General features: G+C 44.8%; 1 long non-coding RNA gene across 1 annotated transcript; it reads left to right on the top strand.

Annotated features, from left to right (window-relative positions):
• The first annotated feature begins 3,311 nt into the window (after positions 1–3,311).
• On the top strand, positions 3,312–8,260 carry LOC144584799 (uncharacterized). The gene is made up of 2 exons (XR_013539256.1): positions 3,312–3,432; positions 4,236–8,260. It is a non-coding gene; the product is annotated as an uncharacterized LOC144584799 (long non-coding RNA).
• Positions 8,261–18,976: the final 10,716 nt, after the last annotated feature.

Below are 18,976 nucleotides of genomic sequence, written 5' to 3' on the forward strand. Positions count from 1 at the left end.
CGCAGCTGGGCTATCCACTGAAGATGAAAAAAGGTGGTACGGACCACCAATGCCACCTAAGTTTCCATGGTAAGCGCCAGGTCCAGATGGATCCTAAAGCTGTTTTTAAAACCACCATCTGGGAATGTATCTCAAGAAACTTGAGTGGTTGAGTCCTCTTACTCATTGGGATATTTTATGAGCTGCCACATCCTCTGAGAGCTGTTGTGCATTCGGTCCTGTCAAGTCAGAATTTGTGGTGACCCTAACAGGGCATTCCAGGGAAGTGAGATACAGTGGTGCCTCGCTTAACGACGTTAATTCGTTCCAGCGAAATCGCTGTAGAGTGAAAACGTTGTAAAGCAAAAATAAAAAAACCATTGAAATGCATTGAAAACCAGTTCAATGCATTCCAATGGGCTAAATACCTTAGCGTCCAGCGAAGTTCCTCCATACGGCGGCCATTTTTGGTGCCTGTATAGCGAGGAATCTGTCCCTAAGCACAGCAGGGAGCCACTTTGAGCAGCCGGTGGCCAGTTTGAAAACCCGACGATCAGCTGTTTTGATCGTCGTAATGCGAAGAAACGGTTCCCGAAGCAGGGAACCGATCTTCGCAAAGCGAAAAACCCCCATTAAAACATTGTTTTGCGATCACAAAAACATCGTCGTGAAGTGGATTCGTCGTAATGCAGCGTAATCGTTAAGCGGGGCACGACTGTATTTAAGGAGTGGTTTTACTAGTTCCACTACCCCAGTGGGTTTTGATGGTCAAGTGAGGATTCCTACCCTGTTCTCCAGAGTCCTAGTCTGCCACACTGGAAATCAGGGAGCCCTGCTACCTTTTTTGTAAGGCATTTCATTTGATTTCACCCAATCGTAGACCCAGACGCCACCTGGAAATGCTATTTTTGAAACCTTACTTCCTGGAGGATGGATTCTGTGAACTGTAATTTTTTAAAAGCCGACCGTTCCATGTCCTAAAGTCGGAAGCAGCTCTTGAAAAAGAAAAGCCTGTCTCCTCAAGACTGGACATTGAGAAATAGAGGTCCATGATTTCTCCTCCAACCTGACACGTCCGAGCTGAGTGACTGCACCGCCTAGCATGCAGGGTGCAGACACTTAGCATACCATCAGGGGATGATGGAGTTTGTGGTTCCAGCCATCTGGCAAAGGGTGTGCAACCCTCCAAGGTCCAAGACAGGGGAAGCAAAAAGTTGCTCCAGGCTATTGAAAGTTGCCCATGACAACTTTACAGGAAGAAAAAAAAAAGATTGTGTACGAGAGGGGAAGAAAACTCAATCTTTGACCTGGCTTATTTTGGTGACCTCTGTTGATTTGAGGATGTCTCTCCACACCTAAGCAACAGAAAGATGAACAAGTGGGTCCTTGAGCACATCAATCCTGAATGATCTCCGGAGGCGAATATATATATATGCTGAAGCTGAGGCTGTCCTCCTTTGGGCACCTCCTGAGAAGGGAGGGTTCTCTAGGAGAGGCCATCACACTGGGAAAGGTGGAAGGAAGGCAGGAGGAGGAGAGGATGACCCAATACGAGATGCAGCAACTCTCTAAAGGAAGCCACAAGGTTGAGTTTACAAGAGCTAAGCAGGGGATGTTGAAGACAGGAGCTTTTTGGAGAGTGTTCATCCACAGGATCGCCGTAAGTCGGAGGGCAAGACTTGACGGCGTGTAACAACGGCTCCACACCTGGGCCCCTGCTGGTTTGGGGCCAATACTGGGAGAAAGCTGCTTCAGAGCAGAAAGGAAACTTGCGAGGAAGGGGCAAAGTTCACTCCTCTTTCTACTTTCCCTCCACTGCACCTGGAAGGAGGAGGCTTAGCTCTGTCTCCCCCATCATCCCTGCTGTTCTCTCCAGCATCTGCCACCCGAGGTGACCGCCTCTCTCTCTTCCTCCGAGGCAGGACCGACCCTACAGCTCCTCCCTCCCTCTCTCACCTACAGAATCCTGACCGTCACCGGTGCTAACCCCTTTCTTGTCCTTCATCTCGTTCCCCCTCTTTGCCAGTATCAGAGGGCGACCTCCAAGGCTGGCAGGAATCATGAGGCTGGCAGAAGAAGGTCTCGCGGCCTTGAATGAGCCTCGGTGGTTGTTTTTTTTTCAAAAAAAGGAGGAAAGTTGAGTCTGAAATCATTCCAGGCTTTGCAAAAGAAAAGAAAAAAGCCTCCCCCTGAAGCTAACAGGCCTGAAATGACCTTGGAGGAAAGGACCGCTATATGAGTTGGTGGGGGGGAGACGGAGGAATGGAACAAGGAGGGAGAGAACGCCAGATGTGGGGGTCTACATAGGCCTGCTCGTAAAACATCAGGATCAAGGCACCTGCCCAGTGGAGACTCCGGGCGCATGAAATGTTCGCTTTCACTTTCCCCGTTCGGCCCTGCTTGGTGGATCTCACATTCCTTCCCCTGAGGAACCTGCTGGGGGATTATGGGGGTCGGAATCAGATTTTGGACAAGTTACTCATTTGGACTACACCTAGGGGTCTGAGACGGGAGGGTCTGGGAACTTCTTGGAGTGTTGGTCCAACCAGCTCTGCACATGTGTGTGTGTGTGTGTGTGTGTGTGTGTGTGTGTGTGCTGTTGTTGTTGTTGTTGTTGTTGTTGTTGTTGTTGTTGTTGTTGTTTTACTGTCCCATTGGCGGACAGCACTCTTCTGAGTAAGGCACCTATATTTCGTTTCGTTTCATTTTATTTTATTTTGACCCCACCTTTCTCCTTAAAAGGACCCTTACATCATGAAAAGCTAAAAACAATACACAGACAAATATTTAAAAATGATTTAGCAGGTTTTATCATTCAAAAACAGCAACAATACTACAGACGCATTTAAAACCAACAGCACGCGAGAATCCGATATCCAAACAAACAAAGAGGAAAAAAAAGATCACAAAACAATAATATAAAATGAATTCATGAGCGGCTAAACGCGAAGAAGGAGCATCTTCAGCAGCCTCTTAAAACCAGGGAGGGAGGGAGGGAGCCAGGCATGGCTCAGCGGGGAGGTGAATGAGCTGGTGCCACGGCCGAGAAGGCTCTACATGTTGCTGATGATTTTATGGCCTCCTTCGTTGTTGCCCCCCCCCCCAGAGGAACGTAGCCTGCAAAGATCTGATGGTAGGGGGAGCAAAAGCTGACCTTGGGGGGAGAGAGACTCCCATAAGTAATGTAGTCCCAAACCAAGAAGGGCTTCAATAAAGGCCAGCCCAGGAATGCAAGGTGAATTCCATCTGGAAAACCCACACAAGATGTTTTCTCTTGGAGGAAGAGATCTCTCTTGGGACCGAGCTGTGCCCTTTGAGTCTGGAGTCTGGAACCAACATGGTGCCAGTTGGTGCCCCAAAAACACCGGAGGAAAACGGTGGATGCTCGAGAGGCGGCGAGTCCGAGGTTCGACAGGAGGTCCTTCATAGCTCTTCCTGCCAAGGACACAATGGGTAAGCTGGGCGAGTGGAGTTAGTACAGGTCTTAGAAACGCTTTACTCATCGGGAGAGACTGCAGTCCTGGGGGTTCACCACATGGGGGCAGTACCGCACAAAGCTGTCGGTTCCTGGGTCTAATTCAGGCTGGTGCTGAGTTATTCCATATTCTTGGTACTCAAACGTTGGCTGGGAAGAGAACACGAATGGCTTAAAATCGTGGTTCCCCAACCTTGGATTCTCACGTGTTCTTGGTCTAAAACTCCCAGAAGTCTTCGCCACAATCTGTGCTGGCCAGGATTTTGGGGAGCTGCAGTCCAAGAACATCTGGGGACCCATGGTTGGGAACCACTGCCTTGAAGCAAGGAAACGAAGAGAGATGAAAGATTTTAGAAAGCTTGAAGGCTTAGCTAGGTCAAGCTGTGCCAAAGCGTCTTGTTCCTTCCCTGGTGCTAGCTGAGAGTTTTCTGAGCAGGAAATCTGATATTCTGATTCGCTTCACCCTTTTACCTGTTATCTCTGTGTTTCTGGATCTCTACTAAAAATATAACAAGGTGCAACTGAATGTTGCTCCCAGTTATGAGTTGGGTTGTTGTTGGTGGTTTTACAGCATTCTCATATGTGACCTCTCCACTCAAAGCCCATGCAACGAATCCTTCTTTCACGATCACGCACATTGTCAGTCCTACTAAAGCTACTCGAGGTAATCATATTTTAGTTGACCAGGATGGGTGAGAGAGAGTGAAGAAAAAGAAGAGTCTAACATTTTTGTAAACAGAAACTTAAAACAGCCATTCAGATCCTTCTTTTTGTCTTACAGCTTCACAAAATGAGTGATGCTACCACGGCTGCAAGAAGCTACGTAACCTGGCCTTCTCTGTGGCGGCCCCATCGCTCTGGAGCTCCCTTCCTTTAGAGATGTGATTTGTTCCATCTAGCTTTGGTTTCAGGCAACAACTTGTCCAAATCCGATTTTTGCACAGTCGTCCAAAGACAGTATGTATGCCTAAGTCATAACAGAACAAGGGATTTCTTTATTTTTATTTATTTATTTATTTCATTTATACCCCGCCTATCTAGTCAGTTGTGACAGAACTGCAACAGCTTCTAGTTGCCTTCATAGCCGTTGCGTTTGTGATCACACAACCCTTTGATGTGCTTGGTTTTCCCTGGCTTGAGTGTGTTTGATAAGGTTTCTTTTAATGATCTCAATGTAACTGATCTATTTATGTCTGCAAAGCAAGAAAGTAAAGAGACAAAGGAACCCTGTAACAACGTTCAAGTTTAACCAATTTATTCTAAAAGTTCCTTCTGAGGTCAACTTGGAAGTCCAAAAGGGGCTCCCCATTCCATCTTTTCCTTTCCATGATTCTGAAACAGACTATGTCTTGAAGAAAGTAAAGAGTTCCATTTAGCAAACTAGCTTCTTGATGGGCCTTCTGATTGGCGTTGCTTAGAAAGGTTAGTGGGTTGGACCACCAATTCTTCAGCTTTCCAGAAATTCTGGAAGCGGAACTCCTAAATAAATAAATAAATAAATAAATTCTTGGCTGAAATCGCTCCAGGGAAACTATGGTGGTTCCCAGTGAGAAACAGGACTCAACCGCTCAAGTTTCTTGAGATGCATTCCCAGGCGATGGTTTTAAAACAAGGTGGCAGTGATAGAGCGATATGACTAAAGCACACGCTTAACACACATGCACTTCACACCCTCCTACACATAGGGAAATGAGGCGAAAGAGGAAGGGGAAGTGTCTAATTTGTTAAAAGGCTTGTTTGGCATTTGTCTCCTGGATGGAGGAAGCGGACAAGGAGCCATCGAAGAAGCGGGAGAAAAGAGACTCCTTCCTGGTCTGGCGCGGAAGAACACCCAACAGAAGGCCGATAACAATGGGGAAATGATGATGGAGACAAACGGAGACACCCCGCCACTCTGTAGGTTGATTTTGGCATGATGGGGTCATTTTAAACATTTGATTTATGATGTGGTGAGGCTCTCTCCCATGCCAAAAGCTGCCTCTTACGTCGCGTAGTACAAGATGCTAAACCCTGGGTTGTCATATATTGCTTTGTCTTAAAGGTGGGACATCGTATTTCCCCGGATTTTACAGCTTAAGGACTGCATCTGTGCAGTTTTGTCACTGCAATCATAGAAATCATAGAAAAGTGAAGTCGGGAGGAGCCGACAAGGCCATCAAGTTCCCTGCTCAGTTCCGAAATCGAATTCAAAGCAAATATGACAGATGGTTGTCTAAATTTCTTTTGAATGCCTCCAGTGTTGGAACACTCACCACCTTCTGAGGCAAATGGTTCCATTGTCGTAGTGCTCTAACAGTTAAGAGGTTTTTCTTGATATTCAATTGAAGTCTGGCTTCCTTTGACCTGAGCCCACTGTTACGTGCCTTGCACTCTGTGATGATGGAATACAGATCCTGCCCCTTGTCTGTATGCCTATCATTCAAGTGAAGTCAAGTGGGCCTTAGAAAACATGGCTAACAACTAGGCCAGTGGAGGTGATGGCATTCCAGGGGAACTATATAAAATCTTAAAAGATGACACTGTTATGGTGCTACACTCAATATCCCAGCAAATTTGGAAAACCCAACAGGGGCCAGAGGATTGGAAAAGATCAGTTTACATCCCAATCCCAAAGAAGGCCAGTGCCAAATAATGCTCCAGCTACCGCACAATTGCACTCATTTCCCACGCTAGCAAGGTTATGCTCAAAATCCTCCACAGTAGGCTTGAGCAGTATGTGGACCGAGAACTCCCAGAAGTACAAACGGGATTCCAAAGGGGCAGAGGAACTAGAGACCAAATTGCTAACATGCGCTGGATTATGGAGAAAGCCAGAGAGTTCAAGAAAACATCTACTTCTGCTTCATTGACTATGCAAAAGCCTTTGACTGTGTGGACCACAGCAAACTATGGCAAGTTCTTAAAGAAATGGGAGTGCCTGACCACCTTATCTACCTCCTGAGAAACCTATATGTGGGACAGGAAGCAACAGTTAGAACTGGATACGGAACAACTGATTGGTTCAAAACTGGGAAAGGAGTACGACAAGGCGTATATTGTCCCCCGGCTTATTTAACTTATATGCAGAATACATCATGGGGAAGGCTGGACTGGAGGAATCCCAAGCTGGAATTAAAATTGCTGGAAGAAATATCAACAACCTCAGATATGCAGATGATACCACTCTGATGGGAGAAAGTGAGGAGGAATTAAAGAACCTCTTAATGAGGGTGAAAGAGGAGAGCGCAAAAAAACGGTCTGAAGCTCAACATTAAAAAAAACTAAGATTGTGTGAACTAAAATCTGGAAGGCAGAAAATAGTAGAAAAGCGGAGTTTGAACCTTGATATTGCAAATAGAATGGATATTAGTATATTTTTGTTTCTCCTCCCCCCCATCCCAACCCTTCCCCCCTCTTACCTTCTGTATCCCACACCCTAACCCAAGTTATCAAAACAATAATTAAAAAAAAACTAAGATCATGGCCACTGGTCCCATAACCTCCTGGCAAATAGAAGGGGAAGATATGGAGGCAGTGACAGATTTTATTTTCTTGGGCTCCATGATCACTGCAGATGGAGACAGCAGCCACAAAATCAAAAGATGTCTGCTTCTTGGGAGGAAAGCAATGAGAAACCTAGACAGCATCTTAAAAAGAGACATCACTTTGCCGACAAAGGTCCGCATAGTCAAAGCTATGGTTTTTCCAGTAGCGATGTACGGAAGTGAGAGCTGGACCATAAAGAAGGCTGACCGCCGAAGAATGGATGCTTTTGAATTGTGGTGCTGGAGGAGACTCTTGAGACTCCCCTGGACTGCAAGGAGAACAAACCTATCCGTTCTGAAGGAAATCAACCCTGAGTGCTCACTGGAAGGACAGATCCTGAAGCTGAGGCTCCAAGACTTTGGCCATCCTTTGGAGAAAAGAAGACTCCCTGGAAAAGACCCTGATGTTGGGAAAGTGTGTGAGGGCAAGAGGAGAAAAGGACGACAGAGGACGAGATGGTTGGATAGGGTCATCGAAGCAACCAACATGAATTTGACCCAACTCCGGGAGGCAGTGGAAGACAGGAGGCCCTGGCATGCTCTGGTCCGTGGGGTCACGAAGAGCCAGACACGACTTAACGACTAAACAACAACAATAGCAGTGGTTCCGGACCTTGGGTCCCCAGATGGTCTTGAAGTCCCATAAATCCTGGCCAGCACAGCTAGCGTTGAAGGCTTCTGGGAGTTTTAGTCCAAGAACATCTGGGGACCCACAGTTGGAAGCCACTGGCATAGCGGCATGTGGGTCTGTATGTACAGGGAGTCTCTTTCTCAGTGGATCAGTCCATCAACCTACACTACTGCCCATCCATGTCTCCATCTATAAGGTAATCCATGGAGGTCTTCTCCACAGCTTTTGACCCTTCCATCGCCTCCTGTTTCTTTAATCCCCCATCACCCAGTGACTCAGCTGACAACAGGGGAGAGACAATAGCACTTTACCTCATCCCTCCAGGCTATCAGGAGCCTCTCTTATCCTGGCAATGTTTTTCTACGAGTCTCACACTCCATTGTGCTTCTTTCTCTTATCAGCTGCTCAGCTGATGTCATGGCCTGGCTCCCCTACTACTTCTCCAGCAGGGAAAACTCAGCCCTCTGTTCGCCTTCAGGAGGAGAAACCTCGCTGGCTTTTATCACCCTCCCCAGGAGGTCTGATCATTTTTCGACAACAAGGGGGGGGTGTCCTGGCAGGGGTGTGGGAGGGGGGGAAGGGTGTCAATGCTCAATTTCAAGGCTTTCCTTGAAAGAATCAAGTCGCCTGACAGTATGGCAGCTTGCCCATCTCTCGTAACCACCCTTAATGGCAGAACAGAGAAAATAAATTGCATGAAACGTCCAAGAGCAAAAGGAGGAAAGAAAGGAAGAAGCCACAGCTAAGGGGCTAAACACATGGTTTTTCCAAGGGGGCACCTATGCACAGAAGCACATGTACCTTGGAATGAATGGACTTTTTGGCATGTTTGTTCAAGCATCTTCCACCACCACCCCCATCCCAAAGCTTGGGAATTGATTAGAATTGAGGCAGGGGAGGGAATCTATCCAGGCACGGTTGAGTCATACTTCAAAAAAAAAAGGGAACTTCTCCAGTGGCCACAATTGTAATGGCTGAATTTGCAATACAGTGGAAAAGAGGAGACAAATCCACCAAATCAGAATGGTTCAGTGCCAATGAGGGAGGAAGGGAGATTGCAAAGCGGTGGTCCCTTTCAACCAGGAAGATCGCCGTTAGAATGGATCCACTGATCTACTCTTGCAAAAAGCTCGCCAAGGGATGACGTGCTCTAGATAGAAAGAAGACGTCACGGAAATGTTCCCCACTGGAAACTTCTTGTAGCCCGGCAAGCGTTGGGATCGTGCCTTTTTTGAGTCCAATCAAAGTGAAGCATAAGCAAAATGTGAGGGTCTGCATATCTTTAAGCTGGCTGGAGTTGGGAGTTCAATTCCCCCATGGGGCATCCCTGGGAGGGGCTGGACTGGATGATCCTTGGGGGTCCCTTCCAGCTCTGCGGTTAAAATATTATGAGCCGGCTGGATAGCTCAGGGGTTTAAGTCTGTGGCTGCAGAACCAGAGGTTGGGTGTTCGATTCCCCACAGTGCCTCCTGGGGGAATAGCCAGCCTGGGTGGCCTTGGGCCAGCTGCACCGTCCCAGAAGAATCACTTCTGAGTATTTTCTACCAGGAAAACCCTGAAAAGGATCACCATATATCAGAATTGACTTGAGGGCACATAATTATTATTATTGCACATCCTTAAAAAGGAGAACAAAAGAGGAGAGCGATTTTCATAGAACAACCGAGGCAAATTTAAACTATGGCAAATGTTTGTTGCAAGATTCTTTACAAGAAGTGCAATACATCTCAGATGGGGAAAACGGCCACTTGGCAACGTGCATGTCTTCGGAGTGTTCCGTGCAGAGGAGCTGCTTCAAGGTTCCAGATAGCCCTCCTCCTCGTTTCTTATCTTCAAATCAGGCTGTCACTGGGCAACCCTTAAAATGAAAGCAATTTCCACGGTTGTCGAAAGGAAGGACTGTTCTCCCTAAAGAACTACTCCTGGCCGCCCTGCTTGGATCAGATAGCCTTTTCAGGGGAGGACGCCTTCCCTGTGAGGGTTGTGTTAGGGTAGCTAACGTGTGCGCATGGCTTCCTTCATTCCACATGCATGCAAACATGCAGTTCTATGATGAGTGGAAATTTGCTAAATAGAAGGCATGACTTCTAGTTTTCATTCATTTCATTTCAGATGTTCATGGACTGCAGTTCCCAGAAGCCTTCACCACCAGCGGTGCTGGCCAGGGTTTCTGGAAGTTGCATTTCAAGAACACCGAGGTTACCCAAGGTTGAGACCCACTGTTATGTATGACCCTGGTATTTACATAGGAGAGAGCTCTCAGCTTACTGTATCTTAGATTAGTGAGGCACCTTCAGTTGTCACGTAGAGGAGAACCTTCTTCTTATGACACTCACTGTGCGGAAGAGTCTTCCCATGGAGGTAATTTTGTGGGTTCCCGGTGTGGGCTGTTTCTGCCAACAAAAGAAGGCCTGTCTTCCTACCCAGAAATTCTCCTGAGTATTCCTGATTGTTAGCACAATCCACTTACCCTGAATTTAATGGCTGAAATCTTGTTGTGTAGCTTACGCCTGTGGAAGGCAAATGACATCACAGGCAGGCAGCAATTTTCAATACATAAAACTTCCTACTGCTGTTCCGTGGCTCCCACGGCTTCTATGTGATGCAAAGGATTATATGGGAGTCAGAAACTTGTAGAACAGGAGGTGGAAGTGTTTACTTACTAAAAATTGCTCCCTGCCCATGATGGCCTTGGGTGTAATTTGTGCAACAGGATTTTAGCCTGTGACAATTCTAATACTAAACTCAAGGGGCAAATGCCAAAAGAAATGAGATAAAAAGGGGCACCTGTAGGACACAAAGTGGAAATATTTATGTACTAAAGATTGCTTCCTGCCCATGTCATTGACTCCTTACCCGTCTACAGGTGTAAGTTGTGCAACAGGATTTTAGCCTCTGAACTAGTTTTAATGAATTTTACTCAGCCCATTCCTGCTGGGTATTTACATGCATGCAAGAGCAATCAGGCAAGCTGCTGCGACTAATTCAGGAGCCACCAGTCAGATGCTTCTTTACACACTGAATTGTACACCTGGCATAGGTCTGGCCCACATCTGGCCCACAAATAGCCACTGTAGAGACCACAATTCCTCTCGCACCTGAGTGAATCTCCAGTAGGATGTTGGCTACTGGTTTTATTATACCGATGGCCATAAAACTACTCTCAGCTGATTTTTAATGGCAAGCAGTAGAGAAATGTTTTCAAATAAAGAAATAATATTGTTTTATATCTTTTTCTGGGGGACGGGCTTGGTTCAAAATCTGACAGGGTGTTTGGGGGGGCTCCTTGTGTGGGAGGGGCTATTAAACGGGCATGGTTAAAGTGGGGGCAGCAGATTCCTCAAAACCAAGGCTTTTCTCTTTATTATTATTATTTTTTAAAAAATATTATTAGATAAACTACAACATAAACATAAAATACATAAACCAAAATACAAATCAACTGTGTTCGCCACCATCGTAATCGGGACCTCTTGCAGTAAACTTCGCTAGTTATCTGAATGTCTGTTGGAAATGTGAGAAGGAAATTGGTACATACTTTCATAGGTGGCGGGAATGTGAAAAACTACAAAGATTTTTGGAAACCAATCTTTAAAGAATTAAATGATACATGTTGGATCCTGAGAGAGCTTTGTTATCAATATTTGGGAATGTGGAATATGATACGATGACTAGACAGCTGATTACCAATTTATGAACAGCAGCCAGATTAACAATAGCTAGGAGTTGGAAGTCAAAAGTGGAATTTTGAATGGAAGGATAGTATAATGAAATATGGAACATTGCTATAAATGATCAGTTCACTTGTAACTTAAAAGTTAAGAAAGAAGAGATGAAAAATGATAACGTTTATGATATACGGGGCGGATTTCTTGAATATGTGCTAACATGAGGAAAAGGGAAAGTTCCAAATCAGGAATCGATGCAGTTCTGTAGAAGAAGAAAATAACAGAAGAAAAAGAAGAAAGACAGAGGAAGACCAAGGCTTTTCTCAATATTTCTACAGACACTGTTGCTTATAAAAAGAGGAGTATTTTTCTACGGTGTGTGGAGGCTGAACTCTGGAAAGACATGAGATCGGAGCAACGTTGTCAGGCTGCCCCCGAGATCTTTCCATCCCCATTAGGCCCTATTATTGATTAGCGTGCGAAAGCCCACGGGTTGCTGAGCAACACAATCCCCCGAACCCGCACGGCCTTGTATGAATAACAGCACCATTGGGGGGGGCTGTTTGTCTTCTTGGACCGGAACAAGAGGACTTTGGCCTCCCCTTATCACAGAAGGGAAAAAAAAAAAAAGAAAGACCCAGGAATGCAAAGGACCAGGTGCACGTCACCGCGTTGCCTCTATTCATCGAATAGCGCCAACACCCCGTTAACCCTTTTGTGAGGCCATCGGGGTGGACGCTGCGCATCACGAAGAGGAAACGCATAGCGCTCAACTCCCCTCATCCTCCTGCACGCTGGATGATTCACAGCCTACCATTCCTATTATCCCCTGCCACGCATCAGCTGGTCTAGTGGTCTAGCCGGGGCTTTGGGGGGGAAATCCCTTCTTCTGACTAAATCTCTCAGGATTCCTGCCCATCTTGCGTTCTGGACTTTCGGCACAAGGGCAGGGATCTCCATAGAGATTAATGGATGTTGGAGAGAGCCATGGTCCTCTCTCCACCCATCCAGTGGTATCCAGGCTGCAGAAAGGCAGGTCATAGTAAATGCTCTGTATGCAGATATGAACCGGTTCAGGCATTTGGCTGAAATACATCAACTTAAGATTCCAAGATCATTAGGGGAGACCTTTTTTCCTGATCTGTTTCTGGGCACAACTCAAAGGGCTGGTTCTAACCTATAAAGTCCTAAACAGCTTGGGTCACATCTTCATTGATGAGCCTGCCTGGCTGTGAAGATCATCAGGAAAAGCTTTTCTCTTGGTTCCACCGCGTTCCCAGGTGCATTTGATGGGGACACAGGAGAGGGCCTTCTCTGTGGCTGCTCCCAGACTTTGGAACTCCCTGCCACTGGATGCCATGCTGGCAGACAAAGACCGTTTTTTTGGTTTTTTTTTTTTTTTTTTTGCTAAACAGGCTTTTATTTCATGACTGGCTGTTTAAAGAGAGGTTTTAAAACAGAATGCGTTGTATTTTCTTGCTTCTCAGTTTATTTTTAGTGATGCTTTTACTATTTATTTATTTATTTATTTATTTATTTATTTATTTATTTATTTATTTGATTTGATTTGATTTCTATCCCACCCATCTAGACCAAAGGTCTACTCTTACCTAATACAGTATTTTAAATATAATATTATTAATTTCTTCTTTATATTTGAATAATTTACTGTTTTAGCTATTAATGTTGTGCTTTTAATAAATTAAGCCACCATTGGGTCCATTTTTAGGTGGAGTAACAACATATAAAATAAAGTAAATAATTTCCAGAGACAACCGATGCATGGATCGGGAATAATCAAGCAGTAGTTCACATGCTGACAATGCTTCCTGGGTCTTCAACAACTTAAATGACAGGCAGCAGTTCAACAGATGAAGCCCTTCTTCTTGTCCATCGGTACATGGAGGCCGTGGCAGTGATTAACTCCAATTTCAGAAAGGTTATGAATCTGCTCCAGGATTTAGCCTGCTATTCATGGGAGTGATAACCCAGTTAGGGTCAACACAACCCATTGACAACAAAACCCAAGAATATTGATATGTCTACCTTCTTTATCTGTGTGCCTCTTTTCATCCCATTTCTTTCGTCATTTCCCTCTTGAGTTTAGTATTAGAATTGCCACAGGCTAAAATCCTGTTGTGTAAGTTACACCTGTGGAAGGGCAAGGCCATCATGGGCAGGGAGCAATTTTTACTAAGTAAACACTTCCACCTCCTGTTCTACAAGTTTCTGACTCCCATATAATCCTTTGCATCACATAGAAGCCATGAGAGCCACGGAACAGAAGAAGGAAGTTTTATGTATTGCTGCCTGCCTGTGATGTCATCTGCCTTCCACAAGCATAAGTTATGCAACAGGATTTCAGCCATTAAATTCAGGCTACGTGGATTCCTGTGTCAGGAATACTCAAGAGAATTTCTGGGTAGAAAGATATGCCTTCTATTGATGTCAGAAATAGCCCTCACCGGGAACTCACTAAATTACCTCCATGGGAAGGCTTTTCCACACAGTGAGTGTGATAAGGGAGCTCTGAGGCATTATTATTATTATTATTATTATTATTATTATTATTATTATTATTATTATTATTATTATTATTATTATTATTATTATTATTATTATTATTATTATTATTATTATTATTATTATTATTATTATTATTATTATTATTACTACTACTACTACTACTACTACTACTACTACTACTATTACTACTACTACTACTACTACTACTATTACTACTACTACTACTACTACTACTATTATTATTATTATTATTATTATTATTATTATTATTATTATTATTATTATTATTATTATTATTATTATTATTCGCCAGCCAAATCATGCCTTGTTCCAAAGGTGTCACACGGCAAGGGTTAAAAAGCCCACTGCTTTTTTGAATTAGCTAGAATTATGGGGTGACGCGAGCCCAGTATAAAGCTAGGAGGTATTTTTTCTTTCACACCAGCCCTCCGGCAAGAGGCCCTCCCTAATTTCCTGGTAACATGTGCCCAGCAAGGTCAACACAGCAGAAACCCTCTGAAAGGGCCAATCTCTGTTTGAATTATTTAAACAATGTTGAACACAGCCAAGTTAAATGGTGCTTATCAAACGTCACGCCTCTCAAAGCGCAATCAGAGATGGCAGGATATTAACTCAAAGCCCTGAGTGAGAAAAGCAGGCTCAGGAGTTTTTCTATTCTTCTCTCCTCTCACTCCCTTTAGGAACCGAAAAGAATATTAAAAAGTGTGGCTCGTGGGTGGATTTGTGCATTCAGACAGCTGTTTAAGTCTCGTTTCAGGGCAACTAATTAGGTATTTTCTTATCACAAAAGGTTGCCAAGGAGAGGTTGCGAAGTGGGCCGCCATACAGTGGCTCTCAGCCCATTACCCATGATTCTTTGTAAGGGGGTGGAGGAAGATGTTGCTGAGTTTCGAATTTCTGCTTAAAATTCCCTAGCTGCGCAGCAGAAGCGCAGGGACATGCAGAGCAGAATTGGCTTCAAGGCACCCCAGAGTAGACCACCCCATATTGCCTCATCAGCTGGCCCTTACAGTCTCAGTAACTCACTCAGACACTGGTAAGAGAAAGAATAAAAAAAGTTTCATTTACTCACAGATGAACAGATTTTTTAAAAAAAACAACACAGTGCACGTAAAGGACTGCTTACAACAACACACAGCCTGCTTCCAGCAGACTACATTCTCATAACTGCATTAACTGTACACAAACAGACTAAAAGAGAGGGGGAAAGACACTTAAGCAGATGGGCTGGCCTCTCTTTGAAATTAGAGGCAAAGAAAGGAAAAATGATTGATTGACAGTCCAGAAAGGTCCCTCCCAGCCAAACCCACCAGAGGCAGCATACGAGGTTGTAATAACTCCAACAGAAAAAGCTAACCGAAGTCTTGGTGGGCTGAGGTTCAGCCCAGTTCAACGATCCCCCTTCTGTCCAACCAGGCACTTTTTATTTCAACAACCTCCCTCTTAGGTCCTTCTGGATCTAAGGGGTCAGAGAGTGTCACTTCCCAGACAGGCCACGGATGGTGATTCTGCGATAAAATAAGACTTCTGCTATGTTTAAAAGAAAGGAAGTCTTAGGGTTGGCCTTATCATCAGACCCACTGAGGGGGACTGAGGATAGCAAATATCTCATTCCAGGCTCAGAACCAAGCCCTCCACCCAACTCCGTTTTCACCCTGTGGCTTTTGAAGCAATGGCCAACGCGACTCATTTCATCCTGCATGGTGAACCCAGTCCTTGAAAATGTCAGTTACCTCCTCCTCCTGTCAGAACGCTCTTCCTAATGTTTAGTCAAAATCTCCTCTCTTGTAATTTGGATCTCTTGGCTCTGGTTCCCTGCCCGGAACAGAAGAGGGCAAGTTGGCCCCATGGCCAACGGGAGAGAAGGTTGCTAAGTCATCAGACCCTTGTTCCCCGAGATGTTGGGACAAATCTTTGGGGAGGGGTGTCTGTGTGTTGCAGAGATGAGGGAGGCGAGGGGTGGGAAGAGGGAGCCTTTTCCAGACTTGGTGGCACCCCAGGCCAGGCGTGTGTCACAAGAAGTCTCGTGAGTCGCGATGAGAGAGCTCAACTCCCTGCCTTACTTCGGCACAGACTCCCCATGCGCCAAACTGTCAGGAGTGCGATGCCGAGGGTGGGCAGTGAGCAGAAGGGTCCACAAACTTCAGCCCCTCATGCTATTCAAAGCACCACACCCAGAGACACTTGCACACGGAGCTAATAGGTCTCAGCTGCCAGCTGGGAATTGGGTGGAGGTGACAGCCCAGGCTTTAAATCCCCTCGAGACACTGAAATCATAATTATCTCTCTTTATCTGGAGATTAGTCTCCCTTCCTATAGAAGCAAAGAAGTTCCACGAGACTTCAGCCAGTGCGCTGGGACTCTTGGCTCTATCAGATCCTTGAAGGTCACTCTGACATCTACGCTATTGCTACCTAAAACACACTCGGAGCAAGACCTTTTACAGCAGCCACAGTGGCAGCAGGTTGTGTGTTCGTTCTGGCCATGTGAGCTCGGGGATTCTGGGAGTTGTAGTCTGCCCTTCTACCCCCCCCCTTAAAAAAAGCATTCCCAAACTCTGAGACACCACTGATCAGGGATTCTAATGGTTCTAGAAAGTGTCAGGAAACTTCTGGGGGTCCAAAACGCAGCTGCCAGCTGGCTAACTGGGGCTGGTTAGAGGGATCACATAACCCCCACCCCCTAAAGGCAGCAGCTCCACTGGCTGCTGATCCATTTCTAGGACAAATTCAAGGGCCTGGGTCCAAGCCCTCTCAAGAACTGCCTCTCCCTTTATGAACCAGCCAGAAGTGTTAAGATCATCAGGAGAGGCCTTCCTCTCAGTCCCACCACCTTCACAAGTACGTTTGGTGGGGGAAATGGCAGAGGGCCTTCTCTGTGGCTGTTCCTTTAGACCCTGGAACTCCCTCCCACTGGAGGCCAGTCTGGCCCCATCTTTGCTCTATTTATTTGTTTGTTTGTTGGATTTCTATCCTGCCCATCTAGACCAAAGGTCTAGAAAGCAGCCAAAAACCTTTCTCTTCAGTCAGGCTTTTTCCTAATGACTGGCTGCCTGAGTGGGTTCATTCATTCATTCATTCATTCATTCATTCATTCATTCATTCATTCATTTTGAAATGGATTGTTGTACATTATTGCTCTGAATTTGTTTTGGCAATACTTTGTTTCCTTTTTTTAAAGTATATAGTTTGTTTGATCCTCTTTAGCATTTTCATACTCAAAGTTCCTAGCTTTAAATACTGTATTTTACTGATATAAACTGCCTTGGGCTAAAAAGGTAGGGTAAACATATTTTAAATAAACGCACACATCTCTTAACTCAGCCAGCAAATTAAGACCTGGTGGAAGACAGAAGGATCTCAGAGGAGTTCAGACAAAGGAACTCATGGTCGGGTATTTATTTATTTATTTATTTATTTATTTATTTATTTATTTATTTATTTATTTATTTATTTATTTATTTATTTATTTATTTATTTATTTATTTATTTATTTATATGCCGCCCACTCTACCCAGAGGTCTCTGGGCGGCTTACAATAATTACTGATACAAACCACCAAAACCTGTTGTCTGCATCCAGTAAGTTTAGCGCTCAACTGCTACATTGCTATGAATGGTAATAGTACAGATAGGTTTTGTGCTCACCTGCTATACTGCAATGAATGAACTTTTTTCTCCCTTGATATGTTTAGCACTCACCTGCTATACTGCAACGAATGAACTGTTTTAGCGCTAGATAAGTTTAGTGCTCATCTGCTACACTGCCATTAATGTTTTAGCAGTAGATATGTTGCAATTCTTTTTTTGGAAATAAAAAGGTTTGCTGTAAAGAAAAATATGCAACAAATACTGATTTTTCTCTGAACTGTAGTTTGGAAAGACTTTGAGAAGGATGTGGGCAGAGAAGGACAGCAAACACAGAAGGAGAGGGAATGAAATGGGCAGAGAAATTGGTTAATGAAGAAGGGGGAGAACGGGAAAGGACAGCGGGCCATTATGAAAAAATTGACTCTGTGTAGACAGAGAACATTGTGGCATCAAAGATGCTGGACTTGTGGATGCACAGACCAAACAGTGCTATAGAATCATAGAATCGTGGAATTGGAAGGGGCCTATCAGGCCATCAAGTCAGGCAATGCTTGAACTGATCCATGATAAGGTGGATCAGGTGCTTCAGATCTCAAAATCTGGGCAAGTGGTAAAAGAAGCCATAAATGTTGGTGGTTTGTTGGTTAAAATCTATGTTTCTTAACATTTTGAGTGAGATGTTGGGTTAGTCTGGTTGGACTTTAAAGAAGCAGAACCTTGCCTCGTTGTTAAAATATATATTCAGGGATTGCTTTAAAACCTCAGCCTACTTTCTAATTCCTGAGCAGTTAAAGCTTTCGGTTTATCCCTTGGGTTTGATTTCAACTATCTTTTATCTTTGAAAGTTGATGCAACCAAATCTCTAAGTAAACAAAGATGGCCTGAAAGGGCCATCCAGATCGGTGACATTTTATTGCCTTCTGATGAAGGAGTGAGTACATGCCAGCAAAGCCATTGCTAACCTTTCCTTCATTTTCTTGTCTCGCTTAAAACTTGAAAAACTGCTATGGTGAGGGAGTGGGAGGTGGGTTTGCGATCGAAAAGACCAGCAACCAGCTCTGTGTAGAGCAGGGGTCCCCGGATGTTCTTGGACTACAACTCCCAAAACTCCTGGCCAGCACATCTAGTGGTGAAGGCTTCTGGGAGTTGTAGTCCAAGAACATCTGGGGACACAAGGCTGGGAATTACTGGTGTAGAGGAAGTCCGGGTCTACCCTGAACACGATTCTTAAAAAGATGGTGGTGCATCTGATGGAAGAACAGAAAGCACTGTTCTACTCAGAGGTGCGTAGAAGGAATGGGGAGAGACAAAAGTGCGATCAGATTGATTTCAGGTTTTGGAGCAGCTTTTGGCACCCTCTGTTTGGATCTACACGACATGCAGGCAACTGCGTGCCAGCCCGACTCTTTTCCATGGCTGTTTACATCCTTTTTGATCACTGGCAGGGTCTTATTGCTTTTGAGCGCAGGTCGGTTTGCTCTATCTCAGCTTGGTTAAATCATTGGAATTGAACCAAAGTTGCACTGGCGGGTTTTATATCACTTGAGTGCTATGCCACTTCCC

This window comes from Pogona vitticeps, chromosome 1 (genome assembly GCF_051106095.1).
Source record: "Pogona vitticeps strain Pit_001003342236 chromosome 1, PviZW2.1, whole genome shotgun sequence".
NCBI lineage: Eukaryota > Metazoa > Chordata > Lepidosauria > Squamata > Agamidae > Pogona > Pogona vitticeps.